Genomic DNA, 25595 nt, shown 5'->3' with positions numbered 1-25595 from the left:
TTACCACACCCTGTGCAGTGCCCGTAGTCATTCCCTGTACTGTGCCCTCTTATACCCTTTAGTCTGGTCACGGTATGGCGGTGTTATCCAGTCACTGTACAGAGGTGCTATCCGGTCAATGTATGGCAGTGGTATCTAATAACTGGATGGCCATAACTGTATTCTTTTCCCTTCCCACGCCATCCTTTTTTAGACCTGGCATGAGCAGGAAAAATATGCAGATTGCGGTACTAAGGATCTTTGAGCCACAATCTGTGTAAGAAATACGCCTAACATAGATGTACTGTATTTCTATATAATAAATGACCACCTAATTGTATTATTATTCGGTGGTAGGGATAATATCTTTATATTATATAGATTCTAGGGTATTATACTGTGCCCTGTTTTTCCCAGTAGAAAATGATCCTTGGGAAGCAAAGTCCTCATTCCTGACCACCAGGACCAGGTAGCGCTCTGTCAGTACATGGCGGCCTCCCCTCTCCGACACGCTGCTCCGCTGTGTACTGGTGCTTATTCTGACACTAGGGCTGGGTTCACATCCTATTTTTGCCATCCATTTAATGCATACCAAAAATGTATGTGTTAAAAGATGCCTCCGACTGATGCTGTACAGTGGCACCCGTTCACCATACAGTTCCATGATAGAAAAAAAAATGTACGTTAACGTATGCATTTTTTTAATGGACTCTGCAGGATACAAAAACGTGGAGTGCTGCACATTTGTATACATCAAACCAATAGGGGAAAAAAATTAATCTAGGCTTCAGCAGGGCACATTTTTGATAGTTTCTTTTTTAGACACATAAAAATGGCCCCTGATTAAAATACATATTTTGGGGGGGATTTTTTGCCAATGATTCCCCTCTGGTATATCACTGTCCATGTTGTGGGACTATTTGTGTACTTCTAGTAAGTGTTTGCTGGCTGAAAATATGACCTGAAGGTTTTTCAGGTTTGCCTGCCATTAAAGTGAATGGGGCCCGCAGCGAACGCGCAGTTCGCGAACATTTGATTGCGAACACGCGTTCACGTTCGTGAATGATCCCGGCCAATGTTTGTCCATCACTAATGGTCTGTAGTAACAATGGAACTAGGTGGCTTTCCTATAGCAGCTAGGTAAAGGGGCATTTCCATCTCAGGTAAAGGGGCATTTTCGTCTCACTAAAATATGCCATCAATATCAGATAGGTTCAAGTCCCACCTCTGGGACCTGCTCCTATCTCAAGAATGAGTCCCCGAAGCGAAGAAGAGTGCACCACGTAAGCACTGCCACCCTCCATTGACCGCTTCTGAAAATAGGCGAGCATTGGCTCAGCTATTTCTGTCAGTCCCATTTAGGTGAATGGAAAGGTAGCAGTCCATGTGCAGTAAATTCGCCATTCACCATTTTAAGACTTCCATACATAGCCGAGCGCGCTCGCTTGGCTATATTTGGAACTCCCAGAGCAGTGTAATGGAAAGCACCTCTTCTTCACTTCGGAGGTTCAGCTCTGTAGACAGGAGCAGGTCCCAGTGATGGGACCCGCACCTATCTAACACTGATGGAATATCCTAGCGATACCAGTCTCCTAGAGGTGGAGAAGTCCTGCCGATGAGATGAATTGATTTGTTCCAATAGATTCGCTCATCTCTAACTGAAAATTAAATAAAAATATTGTCCTTCTTTAGCACTGAACCCAAATGATTAGACCTTCTATATCAAGAGGTAATCCACTGCTAGTTTACTGCTGCTGTGAGGGGTAGGATGTTATCTGAAGGGTAATTATTGTAATAATAGTAGATGTGTACTTAACAGAGTGAATTAGCGCCTTTTGCTATTAAAAGCATAAATTCTGTATCTAGCTTGTATACGATCGTTGAATAGGGGTTAAACACATGCAATTAGGACTCAATAGGGTTGCCACTGACATTCATGAATTCTCTCTTTGTGTTTGATTCTAAATAAATCCTACAGAAGATTGATGTACAGGACAAGAGGACATTTTCAGAAGTGCATGGGCCCACAGGACTATAGTCCCAACTCTAAAATTCAGATCCTACACCAGATGCAGTGAGCCCCTAAGGAGCCGATGGAGAGGATGGGAGTGGTAGTTGCCTTGATGAGATGCTGTGTCACGTTTTACTCTATCAGGCCATTGTTTCTTAGGGATCGGTGCAGTGGAAAGGTGCAGTGGTATGGAATCAGGCCAGAAGAAAATAAAAAGTAGTACATCCAGCAATAGATCGTACAAAGTTTAATCTCTCTCTTCTAAGATGATGAGGTGTGGTAACTTGCAAAGTGGCAAATAATGGCACCTCTAGTACGCTGATATATCTCTCTCGAACCTCTGGCTAACAGCTGGAAGCTGGCATTTATGGATATAGGTGTCCACTATGTAATGCAAGCTTTGAGTTGGTCAGTTCTGGGGGCAATCTAGGTGATGGTGTCTGAGCCATAGTTCCTCACCTGCAGCAGGGTCTGTGAAGCTGTAGCTTTCTGGTCACTCTGCTGACTATAAAATTCTGTAGCTTTCAGGTATCTGTATCTTTGGTATTATTGCAGTCTCTCTGGAGTAGTGGTCTCACAGAAGAGTTGGAACAAGAACTGATCCCTAAGCAGTAAGAGCTCAAATGTGCTTTCACACCCCTCATAAGTCTAGCTAACACTCCCCCACATGGCAGGAAGTTGGACCAGCCTACTCCTACCCAGAGGGGAGGAATGGGATGGTTAGACCCATTCCTAATGTCAGCCACTGCCAGCAATCTGCTAGAGTACAGTGTATACAAAAACATAAGAAAACATAACATACTAAACAATTACAGATACCCCAAGGTCTGACACTAACACAGACACCTACTGTACTTGAATTAAGACCCCAGACCAGACACTTAAATAAATCCGGGCCCCAAGTCAGATGGCAAAACAAATTCAGACTCCATAATAGATCCCTAAATCAATTCATATTCCTAAATAAATTCACACCACTAGATTAATTCAACACTAGACCAGACCCCTAAGCAAACTCAGTCACCTGACCAAACTCCAAAATTAGTTCAGACCACAGATCCTTTAATTATTGAAGACCAGACCACTATAGTAATTCAGACCCTGGACCATGCCACTAAATAAACTTTAAGTGATCACACACCAAAATCAATTCTGACCTATGACCAGCCACCTAAGTTGCTAAATTAATTCAGGCCCTGGGGAGGGGAAAGTCTGCAGCCCTGAAGGTGAACAACCCCTTTAATTAATACTGTATTATCAGCTATTATGTATTGGATAGACCCAATAATTTATCCCATAATTGTTGCTGTCACTTGAGAAACAGTATTTCGACGTCTCAAAATAGAACATCTGTCCTTTTCAACACTATTATCTGACCTTTTCTGCATTAACCTTCATATGTTTCATTAACTATGCTGTTTGATTCATCCTGATAAAGTCTACTCATGGCTGAAACAGATTACTTGATTTTGCTTCTGTATTATCGCTCTTACCATACATCACCATCAGTATGTGCTCCAGTACAATGAAACCTCTGTACTCTGGTATTTGCAGCTATAAAAGGAAGCTGAAATGGGTTCATATTACACATGCACCTTAAGCCTCATTCACACATCAGTGTTTGGTCAGTGATTTCCATCAGTGATTGTGAGCCAAAACCAGGAGTGGATCCTACACAGACATAAGGTAGAAGGGAAAGATCTGCACCTGTTCTGTGGTTAGACCCGCACCTGGTTTTGGCTCAAAATCACTGATGGAAATCACTGACCAAACACTGACCTGTGAATGAGGTATAAACCTACCTAATATGGGTTGTACTCGGTCATATACAGCTATCTATTTGATATTGATTTTCTTGTTTTAACTGTATTGTTTAATCATGATGTATAACACAAATAAAATTGTGGCAAAAATAGAAGGTTTTTTTTAGCACTGAAAAGTCACCAGATGTGCACTGCATCCATTATAAATGAGCATGAACCCACTACAACATTGCTAAATTTGGATTTCTATGTTCCCATGAGAAAATAATGCTTTAGTAGAAAATAACAAGTGAAAAGTAAATCCATTTCATGCCACTCAGTGAAGAGCAGATATAAGATTATATTTGTGGAATTATTTCATTGGGCATGCAGATGTTATCATAACAATGCCTACAAGAAGTTGAATCATTTCTCCATTTGTCAGGGCTGTTCTTACTATATTTTCCAGATTTATAGATATACTGTATATTTACAACAGCAAGAATCTGTATCTTCTCATTGGCAGCACAACTGGAAAAATAAATTCTGGTATTGCCATATGTTTATGCAGCAGACCTATATTAAAGAATTCCTAATAAATATTCTATGAGTAAATAAAGATCGCATGTCTTTGCCAGATTTATCTAAGAATGGTATTAAAATATTCTTTTACAATACAGGCACATTAGTCAGGGCTCTTTTATCACATTGGTAGTTGCATAAATTTCATGGTTGAGTCTAGGGATGAGCGAATTGAATCCCACAAAGTGTAATTCTATCCGAATTTCAGGATAAATTCGATTTGCCTCGAAGCCGAATTTCCTTGTGCTTCGTGTTAGCGAATCGATTTAACCTGAAATAGTGTAAAAAAAAAAAAAAAATCATACTTACCTCCTCCATTTGCTCGTGATGGGCCCCCAGCCGCCATCTTGATTGAAGATCTTGGCCGAAATCCTGTGCGTGGTGACGTATGATGTCACCACGGTGGCCAGTGTGATGATGTAATCTTGCGCCGTGCGAGATCTTGCTCCAGATCTTTAAGCAAAATGGTGGCGGCCGGCCCGACGCGAACAAATGAAGGCGGTAAGTTTGATTTAAAAAAAAATATGTTAATGTTAATTTCACACAGTTTTTACACTCAGATGCCGTGATCATGTATGAACGTGGCATCTGAGGGGTACAATGACGGAGGGCAGCGCTATCGCAGCTCTCTGTCATTGCACCCGCTACTTACAAAAAAAAGCGCTTCATGATGAAGTAATGAGTCACGAAGCGAATTTTCTTGTAAAATTCGGCGAATCAGCCGAATCAAACTTTTCATAAATTCGCTCATCTCTAGTTGAGTCTCCCACCCAACTGAACATTTTCATACCCTATGTAGAGTCAGTGTCAGCTCTAAGATGCTGTACTGCACTACCGTAGTCTAAATATATATTCTGTTAAATGCAGTAAGTAGATGTGAGGCCTGTTCCAAGTGCCATGCATGCACATATATTTGCCCTTACACAATACAATGCCCCCATAGTGCCCCACACAGTTGTTATTGCCCTTTGGTTTCTCCACATAGTAGAATGCCGCCTTAATGCCCCACACAGTAGTTATTCCCCCTTAGTTCCCCCAAACAGTAGAATGCCCTCTTAGTACCTCAACAGTAGATATTCCCCTTTAGTGCCCCTCTCACAGTAAGGCTCCATTCACACGTCCGCCATTCCGTTCCGCATTTTGCGGAACGGAATTGCGGACCCATTCACTTCTATGGGGTCGCACGATGTGCGGCCCAGATCCGGAAATACGGACCCGTACTTCCGGGTCCACAATTCCGATCCCGAAAAAAATAGAACATGTCCTATTCTTGCGGACAAGAATAGGCATTTTCTATTAAGTGCCGGCGATGTGCGGTTCGCAAAATGCCGAACGCACATTGGCGGTGTCCGTGTTTTGCTAATCCGTGGATCCGCAAAACACACACGGATGTGTGAATGGACCCTAAGAATGACCATTTTGTGCTCCCCTCACAATAGTGCTGCCCTACTTAGCTCCCCCTCACAATAGTGAAGCACTTGTAGTTTTATTAAAATAAAAAAGTAATACTCATCTAGCACCATTCCCCGATGAATAAAGCACATCATCCCCCAGCTTTTGCTCTCTCCTGCTTAGCTCAGCAAGTTCAAAGATATCACATAGTAATTATGCCCTTAGTACCCCCTTTACAGTAGAATGGTCCATTAATGCCCCCACATAGTAGTAATGCTCCTTTAGTGCTCCCTTAACAGTAGCAATGCTCCCTTACTGCCCCCAGAGAATAATTATGCTCCCTAGTCCACCCTCACATTAGGTATGCTCTGTAAGTGCCTCCTCACAGTAAAAAACAAGATCTTAGTTCTCCCCTCACCCTAGTGCTTCCCGTTAATGTCCCCTTACAATACTGTTGTCCCCTCAGTGCTCCTCACAATAGGGCTGGCCTTTAGTCCCACCTTACAATATTGTTGCTATCTTAGTGCATCCTCACAATAGTGAAGGCTCTATAGTTTTAATAAGATAAAAAGTAATACTCATCTAGCGCCATTCCCCCAATGAATAGAGCACAATCTCCCCGGCTCTCTCCTGCTCAGTAGGCGCAATGATGTCCCTGCATTGCTCCAGCCTGCTGGGGAGAGCATAGTCCAGGGAATAGTGGAGAAGGGAGCTGACTGCGTCCTTTTTTTACCATTGCATTCAACAGTATCTGTTCCCTCCCCAGGATGCAGATTCGGTTGAAATCGGGACATGCTGCAGCCCTCCCTTAACCACAGAACAGTGCCTGAAATGCGGAGCAGACCCTCTGGATCCAGGGCAGTTGGAAGGCATGAGGCATATGTCCTGCCTCTGGTGGGCCCAGTGCAATTGCACCTTTTGTCTTGTGATTAAAGCAGCCCTGGCATCTGGCATCTGAATGTCTTAAGCAAAAGATGCATAGGCATATCTACTTTTTAGGACAAAGACAAAGACTGTATGCAGCCACATATGTTCCTCCATTAAAGAGGCACCCCTTAAACTAAAGCTTCGTATGGAATAATACTGAATTGTGGAACATGCTACATTTTTTCCTTTGGAATTACACAGACTTTGAGGCATACAGAGGTAAAATAGGACCATATAGTCGTCTGTAAGGTTGTATGAAGCAGTAATATGCTTGTATGCATTCATCCATTATGACATAGATAATACGCTGACTTTCCTGGTATCATTTTTCATTACACCTTTCAATTGTAGGTCAATGACAGAGCCTCTGACATTGATGAATTAATAAAATGTATGTCATAGAAAAGATACCCATATACTAGTGCTATGGAACAAAGGTGATAAGTACTTTATTCATAATCTTGGTCACTCCAATCAGGGGCGTTGCTAGGTTAAAACATTCGGGCCTGGGCCCCTGATGTTTTGTCCCAGGCCCAGAATCTCCTGCCTGCCAGCTAGATACAACTGTATTGCCATCCCCAGGATGGCAATACAATTGAATCTGTTGCACTGGAAGAGCTGAAGGTCCTGTCATGTGACCAGTAAAATACTACTCATGAACAGCGCCATCTATTGGCTTCATAGTCTTATGACAAGACGATTACTCTTGTCATAAGACTATGAAACCAATAGATGGCGCTGTTCATGAGTAGTGTAGATCACGAATTTTCCATGTAAATGGTTTTTCAACTGAAAAACAAGGCAGATTCTGCTCATTTGCATGTCTTTGCCATATGCCCATGTTTATGCAAATTAGTTTTTACATGACAAAACTGTATAGAAAGGTTATTGACTATTATGTTAGGACAATCAGAAAACTTTTTGTCTCCCTAATGATATTGATCTAGGTGCGCAGGTCCACCCAAGCCATCCAACCGATCAGAAGTCATTTTGAGGCTCTCAGTCAGATGAGAGCTGGTTTGGAATGTCTCATAGTGCACAAGGCTGCCATTGTAAGGTATGCTGACTAAGCCTGTTATCTGTCTCATGGATAGATTGATGGCTTGCACATACGTGGCTTTTGGCATATAGCCTTTGTGTGGTTGTCTATTGTATGTCGTAGATAATAGGAGTCAAAGACGCATCCAGCTATCCTCTTAATGCTGTTTCCAAACCATTTTGATGGTGTTTCCATCTATTTCTAACCTTTTTTTGTGAACCAGAAACCCTCTTCTCTTCCGAACAGGGGGTGCCTTGGGTTCTCCCATTGACTTCCATTGTGCTCGGTAGAGCACAAGAGCATACCGATGTGTTCGGCCAGGGTACCCGAGCACACGAGCACTTTGGTGCTCGATCGACACTAATGTAGGATATCTGTTAGTCAAATATGATACATTAGATGGGATTAACATTTTTAACTAGTGTCCTATTGTGCATGTGGGATACAGGCAGTGCAACAGACCCTGAAAATGATTCCTACACTAATAACAATTACAATATTCTAAAATATATGGTATTAATGTAGAATATAAGTCAATGTTTATGTATCTAAAATAATATAATATACCTTTTCCAAACTTGTGTGGCCCCCAAGACTGCAATTTAAAAACGCATATGCCAGTCATTATCTGCACAAACTAAATTTATTTCACCATTAATATATTAATACACCTATTAAACTAAGTTCAGTATACAAATACAGCTCTAGAACAAAGCCCACCATATAACTACAACACCAAAGTCAAGCTCATTACATAAATACAGCACTAGAATCAAGCTCATAACATAAACATCACCATAACTAACCTCAGTGCATAAACACAGCACCAGAACAAAACTAACAACATAACCAAGCTCAGTACATAAATATAGTACAGCACCAAAACCTAGCTCATATGATAAACATAGCAAGCTCATACCTTAAAAAGCAACATAACTAACCTCAGTACATAATTACAGCACCAGAACCAAGCTCATAAAATAAATACCGCACCACAATCAAGCTCATGTCATAAATACAGCAGCAGAACCAAGGACAGTACATAAGTACACCACCAGAACCAAACTTATAAATACAGAACCAGAACCAATCTTAAGTTGTAACTTTCTGTATTGATAACTTTTATACCACAAGAGATATTGATCTGGTCTTGATATGCTACATGACCCTCTTCCCATTGGAAAAATGTTACCTTGATCCAATATGGTGGCTTTCATGATGACGGCCAAGTTCTGGACATAGCCTACAAGATAAGCCCCCCTCACCCATTTTTTACTGGGGTATTCAGATTTCGTTTCTGAAATAAAAGGGTGTCCTAAAACTTTTGACTCACCCTGATATACTGTATGTCCAGATGATAGTTGCATGACTGATTCAGCTGCTTACAAAGAAAAATGTGGAACTATATTCAAAATGTATTGATGGTACACATTGCCATGGGTCAAATAGGGATTTTGGTTTCTAATTCCAAAAATCTCAATATCCCTTTAAAGGCCAATGGGGTTTTCTTTTTATCATTAAAAATGTTACTTATGGATTGGGCTATTGCACATTTTGTTACATAATTAATCTACACTGGATATTGGAAAAGTCCCCAGTGTGTCTTAGCATAGTATATTCACATTAAATAATAATGCTTGTTTTTCTGAGGGGTGGATGTCAGAGTTTACTGAAATACTTACACCATAATTTGCATAAATACAGAAAATTCCTTTTCATGCCATATTTTAACTACATCCAGTGCCAGCTTGCGTATTCCACTGTTAGTTCAAATTAATTTCAATCCTAATGGCCAGAATCTAAGAGGCTCAAGACTTAAACAGCGTATTGGGATGTTACTTATAGTTTGATCTCATATAGTACATACGTCATATATCTGACATATATAAATATTTTAGGTCGTACATCTACACTCCTCAACATTAAAATTGCAACACTAAGAAGGAAAAGTTGTGGAATTATGGAAATCACAAGATTAATTAAAAAATATAGAAACAAAATATTCAAAACATCTCAATTCATTCAGTTTTCAAGTATTTACACCACCCACAGAAATACAAGCAATCAGATGCCCTGGCATGCTATTCACGAGGTTATTAATGGTTGTCTAAGGAATGTTCTGCCATCCTGAATGCAATTGGGCACGCAAATCATCAAGATCCATCACTGGCAGCTCCCTTTGAAATTGTCAACCATTTACATCCCAGATGTGCTCAATGAGAGACAAGTCCAAAGCAGCTGCAGTTCATGGAAAAATGTTGAGGCCATGTAGGATGCTTACAGTAGCATGAGTAATGTGCAACCAGGTGGTGTCCTGTTGAAAAATGGCTCCTGGCACACTTTGGAGAAATGGCCATACCACTGGTTCCATGACCAAATCAATGTAACACCAAGTTGTTAGTGTAACTGAAACGAAGACTAGAAAGGTCCAGCTACCATACATTATGCCACCCCACACAATAATCCTGGGAGTAGGACCAGTGTGTTGTTCCCTTTTGAAGGCTTCATGGTATTCACCATGTGTTCGCCAGACCAATCTTTGTCTATCATTGCGTCCGAGACAAAAGTGGGACTCATAACTAATGAGGATAGCCCTCCATTTTTGCAGTGCATCATAATAGCCTTTAGAAGCAGTGGCATGTGTTGAATGGAACACCTGTAGGTGGACATCTGGCTCATAGACTTCAGCAACACATTTTCAATAGATCCAGCACCTTGGAATCTAATATATAAAGCTAAGTGTATGTATGTCTGCTAAAGGAATCCGCACTGTTGCATTTACAATCACGAAATTTGGCACACATGTACATCAGGTGTCTGGGAAGGTTTTAGACGAGGTCTCAGCTCTCTAGCACGTACCGTTCCTGAGATATTCTCCAAAAATGCAAATATAGCACCATCACATGACCTACATTAGCTGTTAGAATCCTGCAGGTCTTTCTCCTCATATGCCAACTGCCATACACACGGTCACATGACCCTTATCAGCCAACAGAAGCTCGAAGGCCCTTAGTCTCCACATTCACACAGATTTACACCAGTTTTCCATAACAATCCAGCAATTTTTCTTCACCGCTGTAGGTCAGCTTTAAAGGGGCAGGGTGCTATGTATGACACTGTTAAGAGAGCGGAGTGCTCTGGACGTCACAGTTAAGGGGGCAGACTGCTGTGGAGGTCACAGTTAAGGGGACGGTCCGCTATGTAGGTCAGTGTTAAGAGGCAGATTGCTGTAGAGGCCACTGTTAAGGCGGCGGGGTGTTGTGGAAATCACTGTTAAGGAGATGGGGTACTGTGGAGGTCACTAATAAAGGGGCGGCTGCTGAAGAGGTCACTGTTAAAGGGGCATGCGCTGTGGAGGTCTCTGTTAAGGGGGCAGAAATGGTAGAGGTCACAGTTAAGGGGACACCCCGCTAAGGAGGTTAGTGTTAAGGGACGTAGTGCTGTAGAGGACACTGTTAAGGGAGCGGGGTGCTGTGGAGGTTACACTTTAAGGGAACCGTGCTCTGTGGAGGTCACTGTTAAGGGGGCGAGTTATTGTGGAATTCACTGTTGACGACATAGGGTACTGTGGAGGTCACAAATAAAGGCCCGGCCGCTGTGGAGGTCATTGTTAAAGGGGTGGGCACTGTGGAGGTTACTGTTGAGGGGGCGGGATGCTGTGGAGGTCACTATTAAAGGGGCCTTTTTAAAGACTTCCGTTTTGCATTCCGTCATAATACAAGTCTATGGGCAGTAAAACGGATCCGTCCTTCCGTCTTATGGATTTATAACCATGTTATAACGGAAAGCCATAACGGAATCCCTAACGCTAGTGTGAATCCACCCTTAGTGTGCAAGTGCAAGTATTTAAATATGAGTACTGATCATATTAGGTGTACATTCACTGGCATAAGCAATAAAAATAGTAGTAATAATCAGATTAGGCAAAGTATCACAAAAACAAACAAACCTGATCCACTGTTTAAGGTTCTATGCAGTACCACCATTTGCAACCACTCAACGATCTGTGTGTGAACACGTACTAATGGTCCAGCAGAATAAGCAAACTCTTAAAATCATAAAGTTTAATTGATCTATTTAAAATGGGATGAAATCCCGATAATTGATATACAAATTGGCCAATTCCAGTCCATTGTGACAGCGGCAGAGTGGACACACATGACGCAACGTCTTCCATTGACCGCAGGTTCCTTACCAACATCATCACAACTCTACAGGAAATCATATTGTGGATAGTGATTGCAATATCTGGGAACCGCTACCTGACGGGCCATCACAGTGTTTCTCGTCCGATATTGCAAGGAAGTGTGTGTCTTTGGTGTATGTTTTGGAGGACGTGTTTAAGACGCTTGATTACCACTGCTGCAGTGAATATCATTGATGGGTGCGAGAGTGGAGATTCAGGGAATGACGTCCTCCACTGATTGCGGATCCCTCTGCCACAATTTATACTAAATCATATTGTGGGTAGTGATTGTAATACTGTGGAACTGGTAACTGTCGGGTTATCACAGTGTCTTTCATCTGACATTGCATGGAAGTCTGTATGTTTTGTGTAAATTCTGGAAGACGTGTATACGATTCACGATTGCCACCGCTGCAGTTAACATAATTTTTTTGATATCAACGCTTTTATCTGTTATATAATAGTGACTCATAAGAATTACCTCCTGAGGAACCCGTATTATAGGGAGAAACGCGTCGAGGTGTTACCTTCGTGTACTGGATAGCCCCCGTTATAGTTGTATCTAGCAGGGACCCTAATAACACAGTAAGGACATTATTGGGTTAAGATATTGCTATTTGTGTAATATAGGGACAACCAGGGCACATTTAGCCTAGGTATGAGGACAGGGAGTCCCTACCATACAGGGTCGTCCCTGGGCAGAGGGTTAGACAGGGTCAGTGAATGGTTGGATAGGTTCCCCCTTTCCTCCCGCCCCCTCCTCCTCCTCTCTATACCTGGTAGATCCCATGATATTTGTTTTTATGTCTGGTCTTTAGGATTATTATATTATTAGCCAATTTGTATATAAATTATTGGGATTTCATCCCATTTTAAATAGATCAATTAAACTTTATGATTTTAAGAGTTTGCTTATTCTGCTGGACCATATGTAACTCTATCACATCAATTGTATCATATTGCTGGATTTGTTGTGAACACGTACTAAGATGAAGACAATAACATATGCATACAATGCGGCTGTTTGGGATCACATGCAAATCTGTGTGTGAACACGTGCCAAGATGAGAGCCACAGCATATGAGTAGATTGTGGCTGATTTAAGGGCGTGTATGTGAAAAAGCCCAATGAAGCTCTCCTAAGTTAAAAACACACCATAAAGACACACAATGATTCTGTGTCAGGCAAAATATAAACATAAATTGTGTAATGATTTTATTTAAGCCTATACTTGTAACGGTATGAATAAAAAATATAAAACCTAAAATATTTTTTGAAATGTGAAAATAATTTGTATGCGGTACAACTGTTTGGGATTACATGCAGATCTGTGTGTGAACACGTGCCAAGATGAGAGCCACAGCATATGAGTAGTGATGAGTGTGAGGTGCCATATTCGATTTCGACGAAATTCGTGAATATTCGCTTGAATATTCGTCTCATATTCGTTGAAATCGAATATTCGTCATTATTCTAGTTATCGCGATTAATATGCGATTTAAATAATCGCTGTGGCGAAACCAACCTCGCCACTGGGTTTTGGAGGGGCCTGGCTACTAGCCTCTTGCCCCAGGATTATGGGCCCTCTCATCAGCCAGGCCTCATTTGTTCACAAAGGACTTGGACTAACTTGAACTCTCACCCCTACGAATTAGACCAGAGTTCAAGTTAGTCCATTACGTTTGGTAATTGTATTTTGTGGATTGCGTCTCAGACAATGCTCATTGTGTTAGTTAATTGCGTCTCAGACAATGCTCATTGTATTTTGTTTATTGCGTTACAGAGGGAAGGGGATTTTGTGTACAATTGCTGGGGAGGTTTGAATACTGTAAATGCATGTGATTGGCTGTTTTTACAAAACCCTGTGGGTGGTGGCCTTGTTGGAAGATGTGTATAAAATGCTTGTGTGTTAGAAAAAAATGTGGTTGCTTTTTATACCTTCATGAAGTTTTGGCTCATGTTTGGGGAATGCGATAACTACACTCTTGGGGATTGCTATATCAAAATACTCCCCTGAGTATAAGCTCTTGTAAGAGCTTGTTCATGGTTCCTGCACTCTGGATGTAGGAGAGGTTCACCCACTGGAAGCTGAAGCCCAGTCTTGGGTCCAGCGTGGGTGGAGGACGGTGAGACCCCAACCAAGCTGCGGCGGTTCGTGGGGTCTGCAGTGCGTAAGGTGTCAAGTGGAGTGCTTGGAGTCCTCTGGAAGCACTAGGAGCATATATCGATGGAGGTACCCGGTCGGGGTGCTAGGCATTCCGTTACAATCGCGTATTGCGATTTTAACTTAAGGTGACTTTCCTATTGGTTTTATATCTAGAATAAGCGAATATGACGAATGTATTCGTTATATTCCTCAAAACGAAGATAACAAAGTATTCTCCATCTTCGTTTTAGCTCCATATTCGTCAACTTCGCTAATTCTAGCAATATAGGAAAGTTGACTATAGAGACAGCTGTGTTTAATTCGCTATGCGATTATATTACTTAGCTTTTTTAAAAATAAATAGAATAATTATAATAATTATCAAGTATTATAATTATTTTATTTATTTAAAAAAAAGCTAAGTAATATTATCGCATAGCGAATTAAAAACGTAGCTGTCTCTAGTCAACTTTCCTATTTGATTGCTAGAATTAGCGAAGTTGACGAATATGGAGAATACTTCGTTATCTTCGTTATCTTCGTTTTGAGGAATATGACGAATACATTCGTCATATTCGTCATCTTCGCTAATTCTACCAAGCCAACCATAGTAAACCAGGTCTAAGTTGAAATCGCAATGCCATTACTTCAAGTTATATTAATTGAATTGCGATTTCAACTTAGCACTGCTATATTCCATATTCGTTAACTTCGTTAATTCTAGCAAGCAGACCCATTAGAAACACAGCTCTAAGTTGAAATCGCAATTCGATTAATATAACTTGAAGTAATCGCATTGCGATTTCAACTTAGACCTGGTTTACTATGGTTGGCTTGGTAGAATTAGCGAAGATGACGAATATGACGAATGTATTCGTCATATTCCTCAAAACGAAGATAACGAAGTATTCTCCATCTTCGTTTTAGCTCCATATTCGTCAACTTCGCTAATTCTAGCAATCAAATAGGAAAGTTGACTAGAGACAGCTACGTTTTTAATTCGCTATGCGATAATATTACTTAGCTTTTTTTTAAAATAAATAAAATAATTATAATACTTGATAATTATTATAATTATTCTATTTATAAAAAAAAAGCAAATAATCGCATAGCGAATTAAACACAGCTGTCTCTATAGTCAACTTTCCTATTTGATTGCTAGAATTAGCGAAGTTGACGAATAAGGAGCTAAAACGAAGATGGAGAAAACTTCGTTATCTTCGTTTTGAGGAATATGACGAATACATTCGTCATATTCGTCATCTTCGCTAATTCTACCAAGCCAACCATAGTAAACCAGGTCTAAGTTGAAATCGCAATGCGATTACTTCAAGTTATATTAATCGCATTGCGATTTTAACTTAATTCTCACATCCGACAGTACATTCTAGTATGGAGGCTTTCACATGGTGATGGGGACGCTCCATGAGCACGGAATGCGACAGAAGCGGCAACGGGCACTGACTGGAGCAGCCAGGAAGCCAGGAATCCTCAGAACAGGTAAGAACTACTTTTGGGAAGTGGGAAAGAAAAAAATATAACAATAAAAAAATAAAAAACCGAATATTCGAAATAGCGAATTTATAGTGCTATATTCTAAATATTAGCGAATTAGCGAAGTGGCGATATTCGCAAAAAAAATTTGCTATTCGAATATTCGCGCTCAACACTACATATGAGTAGATCGCAACTGATTTAAGGGCGTGTATGTGAAAAAGCTCAATGAAGTTCTCCTAAGGGTACTTTCACACTAGCACTGTTATAATCCGGCAGGCAGAACTGCCTGCCGGATCCGGAAAGCCATATGCAAATGGTTAGAACCGTTAGACTTATTCATTGAAATACCGGATCCATCTTTTATCGGGAATAACGGCCAAATACTGTATAAGGGACGGAACGGAAGACATCCTGATGCATACTGAACTGATTGTTTTCCATTCAGAATGCATTGGGACAAAACAAAAGCATTTTTTTCCGGTATTGTGAAAGTACCCTAGTGTGAAAGTACCCTAAGGCCTAGTTCACACGAACATATGGCTTTTATAATTTTTTGCGGTCCGTTTTTCACGGATCCGTTATTCCGTTTTTAAGTTCCATTGTGTTTCCGTTTCCGTTCTGTTTTTCCGTTCCGCTTTTCAGTATGGCAAACGGAACAGATACGGAAGACATACGAATGCATTTCCTTATGTGTTCCGTTTTTTTTTTTGCAGACCCATTGACTTGAATGGAGCCACGGAACGTGATTTGCGGGCAATAATAGGACATGTTCTATCTTTCAACGGAATGGAAAAATGGAAATACGGAAACGGAATGCTTACGGAACACATTCCGTTTTTAATGCGGAACCATTGAAATGAATGGTTCCGTATAAGGACCGTATACGGACCACAAAAAAACGGCCCGCAAAAAAAACCTATTGTGTGAACTAGGCCTAAGTTAAACACATGCCATGAAGACACGCAATGATTGTGTGTCAGGCAGAATGCAAACATAGAATATGTAATAATTAGATGTAAAACTGTACTTACAATGATATGTAATCAAAATAAACATAAGACCAATTATATATTTATAAAAATAAATTGTATGGAGTGTAACTGTTTGAGATTACATACAGATCTGTGTGTGAACACGTACTGAGATGAAAGCCATAGCATATGCATGTAATACATCTATTTGGAGTTACATGTGAATACAGTGTGAGCACGTACTAAATAAGAGCCATAGCAGTACAACTATTTGGAATTACATGTGGATCCAGTCTGAACACGTACTTAGATGAGAGCCTTAACATTTGGATGGATCATAACTGATTTAGGGGCATGTATGTAAAAAAAGCCCAGTAAAGCTATCCTAAGTTGAACACATGCCATGAAGACACACAATAAGGCCTCATGCAAACGACCGTATATATTTTGCGGTCCGCAAAAAATGGATCAGCAAAAAATATGGATGAAGTCCGTGTGCATTCCGTGTTTTGTGGAACAAAACAGCTGGCCGCACATAGAACAGTACTATCCTTGTCCGTAATGCAGACAATAATAGAACATGTTCTATTTTTTAGCAGAAACGGAATGCACATGGAGTAGCTTCCTTTTTTTTGCGGACCCATTGAAATGAATGGGTCTGCATACGATCCGCAAAAAAAACTGAACGGACACAGAAAGAAAATACGTTTGTGTGCATGAGTCCTTTTCTATTCCATAGCATCTAAACGATTAAATATTACCGTTGTGTTCAGAAATAAAGTGTTTACTTGCACCTGACACGGAACTCGTGGACATAGATGTCATTTTGGATAAATGTTCCACTATTCTCTTTTTGAGTTTTCTAGTTGTATATCCTACATATTTTAAATGACAGAAGATACATTCAATAATCTAGACAACATACTGGCTTTAAAATTTATGTAATGTGCAATGTCATATCTATGATTATCGCTGGCAGTAAATTTACTTTTTTTCAGCATATACTGGCAAACATTACAGCGCGGTGAGCCACATCGCACCAAGCCTTTATATGTTAACCAAGTTCCCTCATCTCTCATAGGACGGGATATGAAGAGACATGATGATAGAGTTGAGCGCGAATATTCGAATTATGAATATTTATCGCGAATATCTCAATTTCGAGAATTCGCGAATATTTCGAATATAGTGCTATATATTAGTTTTTAGAATATTCGTCATTTTTTCCATCTGAAGTTATGATTCCTCCCTGCTTAAGTTGCTTGTCAAGCAACTTAAGCAGGGAGGAATCATGACTTCAGATGAAAAAAAAATGACGAATATTCTAAAAAACTAATATATAGCACTATATTCAATTTAGTGCTATATATTTGTTTTTTTAGAATATTCGTCATTGACAAGCAACTTAAGCATGGAGGAATCATAACTTCAGATGGAAAAAAATGCAGAATAGTCTAAAAAGGAATATATAGCACTATATAGTATAGTGCTATATATTTGTTTTTGACCCACGCATGTATTGATCGAGTAATATTGCATATTACGCGATCATTACCGTGCCGATTTTCGAGTAAAAAAAAAGAATATAGAATATAACGAAAATTCAAATTTGCAAATATTCTACGAATGTTCTACAAAATATTAGTAAAATATCGCGAATTCGAATATGACCCCTGCCGCTCATCACTACTTGGTGACAGTTGATCTCCCAAAGTTGCACTACATCTGGCCACAATTGCAGCCATTTTTGAGAATATCAGCTAAAATGGAATCTTGGTACAGTATGAGTAAGTTTTTTTGTATAATCCCCACAACCTGTTTATATTCCTTGCCGAAAGTGGTGGAAAATTTAAAATTATAATCCTGTTCATTTTTGTTACGTCTGGCAGGGACTTTTCTCTGGACTTTTTTTGTGATACTTTGCCTAATCTGATTATTACTACTATTATTTATTGCTCATGCCAGTGGATGTACACCTAATATGATCAGTGCTAGTTTTTAAATACTAACACACTAACATGAGAAGTTTTCCCCAGCCATGCGGACAGCTGCAGAAGAGGGGCGGTGATATATCGAGCTTACTTTCTACTCCATTGGTCAATTTGTCTTTTAAATTTCTCCTGGAGAATGTCCTCACTAGGGCTTGATGACGTGCGATCTGCGCGAAACGCTTCCCCCCAAGGACACCATGGAGTTCTTTTATTCATGTAAATTAAAGTTACATTTTATTTTCAATTCCAACTGTCATACTTACACACACAATGATATCAATCACTGATAAAACCTCCCCCATGTACAGCTATCTCTGTATACATACTTACACAGAGAATGCTATTAACCACTGATAACACCTCCCCATGTACAGCTATCAGTGACTGGCAGCTATCTCTGTATACACACTTACACAGCGAATGCTATCAATAATACCTCCTCCATATACAACTATCAGTGACTGACAGCTATCTCTGTATACATACTTACATAGAGAATGCTATTAACCACTGATAACACCTCCCCCATGTACAGCTATCAGTGACTGTCAGCTATCTCTGTATACACACTTACACAGAGAATGCTATCACTGATAACACCTCCCCCATGTACAGCTATCAGTGACTGACAGCTATCTCTGTATACACACTTACACAGAGAATGCTATCAATCACTGATAACACCTCCATTTGTACAACTATCAGTGACTGACAGCTATCTATGTATATACACTTACACAGAGAATGCTTTCAATCACTAATAACTCCTCCCCCATGTACAACTATCAGTGACTGACAGCTATCTCTGTATACACACTTACACAGAGAATTCTATCAATCACTGATAACACCTCCCCCATGTACAACTGAGATAAGCAGGAACAACGATTTAAATGTATACATTTCAAGTTTTACAGAATATTTATTTATCCACAAAACTATATATCAATCAGTTCAGCTTCTCTTGCTCTATTATGCTGGCTGCAGATTGTACTGCATTTCATGGTGACAGGTTCTCTTCAAATTAGGACCCCCTTCTAGTAGTCAGATTACAGATCCACAACAAAAGTCTCTCCATGGGGGTAATGTAATGTTTCAAATTAATATTTGGCAAAAGCATACAGTACTTCCCACACAGGTAGCTAAAGCAGCAGCTATGGGGTTCTGTCACATTTTATTCCATCCCCCTATTAGGTGATAAGAACATGCAGAACTCCCCTCCACTGACATTGGCCCAGCCCTAAACATCATGGAAAGGGAGTGGAGGGTTACCACCAAGACCATTTGTCTGAGGTGGCAACAGCTGGCACCATAAAGGGTCTTAGTTTGATCTTTGCTTCTGTTCATGTCACTGTGCAGTGATGTTGCTGCTTCATAGTTAAATAATAGGCATTGTACAGTAAAAGGAGATACAAAAATTAGCATTATACCTCTTTTGCCCCTCTACTGGTTTTGGTAAAAGAAGGCATTAAATCCGCCCTATGAAAACAAAGCCATTAAATTACTGAAAAACAACTTAAAAAAAAAATATAGTTTTATTTTAGAGAACTTGAAAGCTGGATATTGCCCAAACTCCTAAGCCATGCCCCCCTTCCACCACACACACCCAAATCCCTCCACTCCTAAAACCACCAGAAGCAGGCTTATTTGATAGTTCCACACTTTATGTGCCCAGTGGTGTCCTTATTTGCCTCAGCAGATGCCTTATTTCACCAAATATCCACTTTAATCACAGATCTTGTATGCAAATTGGCAATTTGGAGTCAAGAAAGTGATGTTGGGAATGGAAGTCATGCTTGCCACACCCAAATTCAACCCCAATCTGTCTTAATTGGCGTTCCTAAGTACATAGAACATCAGCAGCAGCCCTCCTCAGATCTTGAGCATGCATAGGGGTGTTGTCTTTATGCGCAGTGAAGTAGGGAGTACTTGCCCTTGTTTCTGTGGTGCACTCCAAATGTAGTGTAGACCATCCAAGTACACCCTTCAGTGCATCCTCCCAGAATAAGACCCAAGCGTGTATGCACAAGATCCTGGGAGAGCAGAGGATGATAGTCAGCAGAACAGTCTGGGGGTATAAAGCCCACTTTGATACTTGATGTAGAACAAAATTGTATGTTAAGGAATGAATATTATTAGGAAATGTTATAAAATGAGTTTCCTTCTACTAAGCTATAGATTTCAGTTAATAAATGGAATCTGTAGAGGCTAATCTGAAATCTCATAGCTCTTCTGGAACATTACAGTCACCATCATGCAGTGAATGTAATTGTGTGGGAGATATGTCTGGTGACAGTAAATTGAGATTCACAAATGCAAGGAAATGTATGGTCAAATATAATTAGAAGCCTTTTCCGTCTAATGTGTGTATTATCTTATGGTTCAGTAGTCCATGTACGTTGCAGAGCCAGTAATTACTGTATTTTTTAAACTCTAATAATTCTCCAATATTACAAATGAAAGAAATGATATACAGTACATTAAACAGTGGTGTAAGAATACACATTAAAATATTTTTCTAGTCATTCTCCAGTGAATATTATAGAAGCTGGAGGAGGGAAATATATTTTAAATAAGATATTTTTTAAAACAAGAAAATAAAATAAAATAAAATAAAAAGCTTGAGTGGGTTATTTAAATGTAATTACACATTGAAACTGTCCATGATTTAGCATTTTGGTTGTATTCATGTCAAACCATTTCTAGAATGTTTAAAATTATGCAACTCTTCAAGTCTCTTTGGATGTTTTAAGACACTGTACACTTTAGATAGCTTCTAACCAAAACCATTCCTTCTGTCCCCTCCACATACACATTCATGCTTGATTCAGCCAAGCATGCATGCTTTCTCAATATGGAGAGGGGAAATGGCTGATACTAGATACCTCCTTATCTACTTTCAGAAAAATGGATCTGGCATGTTAAAATCCAACATCTTGAACCTTACATATACACATTTGATGGTCATTTCTGCCAAAATTGGTGGATTTGGCCAACATTCATGCAATGTATATGTCTAGCTTAATTTACAGTTGCCAACAGAGATGAGTGAATCAAAATTTTGAGAAACAGAGACTTTCAATTCAGGGTGAATTTATTTGGACCCAAATTGAACCGACCAGATGACTAAATAAGCTGAAATCTGCCGAAAACTGGCTGCAGTGGAAACCACTAGAATCATAACCACAGCCAGTGATTAGCTACAGCAGTCGCATGTCCCTGTCAAAACAGCACAGAGCAGAGGAACAGCGATAAAGGAGTAAGTTTGATATTTTATACCATTTTGAGCTTTTGGTTAAATATATCAAGGGGCTCGACAACCGTTTTTATAAATAAATACTCGTAGGACCACCAATGCACATAGGTAATATGCTTAGATGAAAAATCATGCTTGCCACTGTTGGTGTTACATTTTTACATTACATAATATTAATTTACTCTGGTTACTATTTTATTGTGATAATTTATTTTTACAAATACAGTATTATCTTTAATATCAAATATTACAATTAAACCCTTCTTTGAAACACACTGAACAGCCACAGGCTGTTCTTTCTCTTCAGTTTGTTTGATTTCCTTGGTAATTATGTTTCACCGTGGCCTCCAGGGAAGAGGGACTCAGGTTTGATATCTCACAAATAGCTGTTTGCACATGTCATTCTCTAAGGAGGGCAATCCTGGTAATACACATCTCATTATCAAGTTGCACAGAGCTCAATCGGTGATAGCATATACCGTTCTAGATGACGGAGCCAGTAGAGGATGTAACACTATATGACTATTCTAATAAAATAGAATAAAATAGTCATACCACAATGCACTGTAACCATAAACCCACAAGAAAAAGCCTTTTTATATTTCCTTTATGTATAATTCCACTTAAGGGGGTATTCAGGTTATAACGAGTTATCCCCTATCCATAACAAACAGCATGTTTAAAAACACACTGCGACATTGTGTTATGCTATTTCATATTAGAAACCTTCCAAAATGGCCCCTTATTGGGGGCAGAATGTATTAAAACATACACTGTGTAAGGAAAAAAACAGTGTGTCTAACCATTATGCAGATCCCTGCCCCTGTTTACACAGTACACACACATGTTAATGTCAGAAGAAACAGTAGCTTGTTCTGCCCAAGTGTCCAAAAATCATGCATTAACAGGGCAGAATGCCTTCCTGTATTTATACACATACAATTGTTAAATGTCAAAGGAAACAGCAGCTTGTTTTGAAGTTGAACAAGCCTGGAAAAATTCTCCCTATTATTTGGGAGCAGCATCAGTACAGTATGGATGTGGAAATGGATATGTTTTATAGGGGTAATAGTGGCAACAGTAGTAGTGCGAGCAGTAGCAGCACAGCATGGAACAGACAAAGCAGCAAATATATGTATGTGCAGCTGTTTTGTGGTAGTAGTTGTAGTGGTGGCTGTGTAGGAGAAATGGTAGTGACAGTGGGGATAATAGAATTGACAATAAAGATATTAGCAACAAAGAGTAGCAGATGCAGTGGTGGTGGCAGCAGCAGCCCTATGGTACAGAACATGATGGTATGCAGGTAAATATTCATTTTAGGACATGGTAAGATATCATAGTCAATAGAGATGAGCAAATAAAGAAAAAAATTGATTTGGCCGGTTCACCGAATTTTTTTAAAGTATTTGGTTTGATCTGAATTTATTTGTGGCGAACCGCATTAAAAAATGTCTATTTCCTGGCTGCAGAAAGCCTTTATAGTGGTGTAGAACAATGTGCCTTGCAGTAACAAGCATAGGGAGTCTGTGGTAACATGCAGATGACAAGCGTCGCTCTTGGAATCACTGCACACTTCACTTATTTGGGCAGTTACGGGGCCAAAGCTGACCAAATAACTCAACTGTGAACTCAGCCTAACAGGTCAATGTTAGCATCAAGAAGAAGCGCATTCCTTTTACACCGTCGGCAGCTGATTCCACATAGATGTCTACAGAACCTGTTCTATTAAACGCTTATACAAGTAGAGCCCCCCTGACAGAGTGGAGAGGGTGTCAGCAGTAAGTTTGTGTTGACATCACAGATTTTTTGCCCTTCCTCTGACCCATCATAACAATAAACCCCAAAAAACGAATCCTGTCTGTGGCACAATGACAGATTGTGGAGGTGGCGGCAACAGCAGCATCAGGAGGAGGCCACAGAGTGGCACAATGACAGTGCAGAGGTGGCGGCAGCATCAGGAGGCGACAGAGTGGCACAACGACAGACTGTGGAGGTGGCGGCAGCAGCAGCTTCTGAAGGAGGCCACAGGGTGGCACAATGACAGTGTGCAGGTGGCAGAAGCAGCATGAGGAGACCACAGAGTGGCACAATGACAGAGTGTGAAGGTGGCAGCAGCATCAGGATGAGGACACAGGGTAGCATAATGACAGAGTGTGGAGGTGGCAGCAGCATCATCAATAGGCCACAGAGTGGCACAATGACAGAGTGTGTCGGTGGCGGCAGGAGCAGCATCAGTAGGTGGCCACAGGGGGGCACAATGACAGCGTGGAGGTGGCAGCAGCAGCATCAGGAGGGGGCCACAGCGAAGCACAATGACAGAGTGTAGAGGTGGCAGAAGCATCATCAGGAGGCCAAAGAGTGGCACAATGACAGTGTGTGGAGGTGGTGGCAGCAGCATCAGGAGGAGGCCACAGGGTGGCACAATGACTGTGTGGAGGTGGCAGCAGCAGCAGGAAGCCACAAGGTGGCAAGGTGACATAGTGTAGTGTTGAGGTTGCAGCAGTATTGGGATACCACAGAGTGGCAAGGTGACATAGTGTAGAGGTGGCAGCAGCATCAGGAAACCACAGAGTATCAAGGTGACATAGTGCGGAGGTGGCAGCAGCATAAGGAGATCACAGAGTGACAAGGTGACATAGTGTCGAGGTGGGAGCAGCATGAGGAGACCACAGAGTGCCACAATGACAGAGTGTGGAGGTGGCAGCAGCAGCATCAGGAGGAGGCCACAGGGTAGCACAATGACATAGTGTGGAGGTGGCAGCAGCATCATCAGGATGCCACAGAGTGGCATAACAACAGAATATGGAGGTGGCGGCAGCAGCATAAGCCACAGGGTGGCACAATGACAGTGTGGAGGTGGCAGCAGCAGCATCAGGAGGCCACAGAGTGGCAAGGTGACATAGTGCTGAGGTAGCAGAAGCATTAGGAGACAACAGAGTGGCAAGGTGGCATAGTGTAGAGGTAGCAGCAGCATCAGGAGACCACAGAGTGGCAAGGTGACATAGTTTGGAGGTGGCAGCAGCATCAGGAGACCACAGAGGGGCAAGGTGACATAGTGTGGAGGTGGCAGCAGCATCAGGAGACCACAGAGTTGCAAGGTGACATAGTGTGGAGGTGGCAGCAGCATCAGGAGACCACAGAGTGGCAAGGTGACATAGTGTGGAGGTGGCAGCAGCATCAGGAGACCACAGAGTGACTCGGTGACAGAGTGGGAAGGTGGGTGACAATACCAGTACCAGATGAAGATGGTGGGTGAAAGAAGAAGCACTTGGCATCAGATGTGTGGCATCAGGCGGCTAGCAGCATCAGAATAGTAGCTGAGGCAGGTAGCCAGAAGAAACCGGTCAGTTTTGTAAAAAGTGTTGGGTGTGGAACCATGGATGATCTAGTCTGATGCATTGGGCACTAAAATGGCTCTAAAATAGTCCTGGAAAGGGCTAGAGGGCTGCAAAAGGCATCAAAATGTGCTTAAGAGCAGGACAACTGTTCTGCAAACAAAAGTGGATAGGGAAATGACTTAAAATAACATAAAATACAGAAAAATTAAAAATAACAATCTGGATCTAGGAGTAGGAGGTTGAGGAGGCGGTGGATGGGTGGATGTGGCGGTGTAGGTTGACGTGGCAGTGTAGGTGGAAGCGGCGGTGAAGGAGGAATAGGTAGCCAACACTGATTTGTGTTATTTTTTATTTTTAAAATATTGGGACATATAACAAAATAAAACAAAGAATAAGTGCACTTGAGTACAAGAATGGATGGTTGAGGCTGGTATAAATGTCTATTCTGCACAAGGTACGGACAAGTCCTGTGGGATCCATGCCTGGTTCATTTTAATAAACGTAAGCTTGTCCACATTGGCTGCGGCCTGTGATAATG

General features: G+C 40.9%; 1 protein-coding gene and 1 long non-coding RNA gene across 2 annotated transcripts in view; both read right to left on the bottom strand.

The window, feature by feature from the left end:
* LOC121002484 (calcium/calmodulin-dependent 3',5'-cyclic nucleotide phosphodiesterase 1C-like) overlaps nt 1-25595 on the bottom strand; it is a 233207-nt gene that overhangs the window by 57396 nt on the left and 150216 nt on the right. The window lies entirely within an intron of this gene.
* LOC121002880 lies at nt 10039-22070 on the bottom strand. The gene is made up of 3 exons (XR_005779343.1): nt 22059-22070; nt 13937-13939; nt 10039-10174 (listed from the first exon to the last, which is right to left on the bottom strand). It is a non-coding gene; the product is annotated as an uncharacterized LOC121002880 (long non-coding RNA).

This window comes from Bufo bufo, chromosome 5 (assembly GCF_905171765.1).
Source record: "Bufo bufo chromosome 5, aBufBuf1.1, whole genome shotgun sequence".
Classification (NCBI taxonomy): Eukaryota; Metazoa; Chordata; class Amphibia; order Anura; family Bufonidae; genus Bufo; species Bufo bufo.
This window is presented reverse-complemented; position numbering and strand designations above follow the sequence as displayed.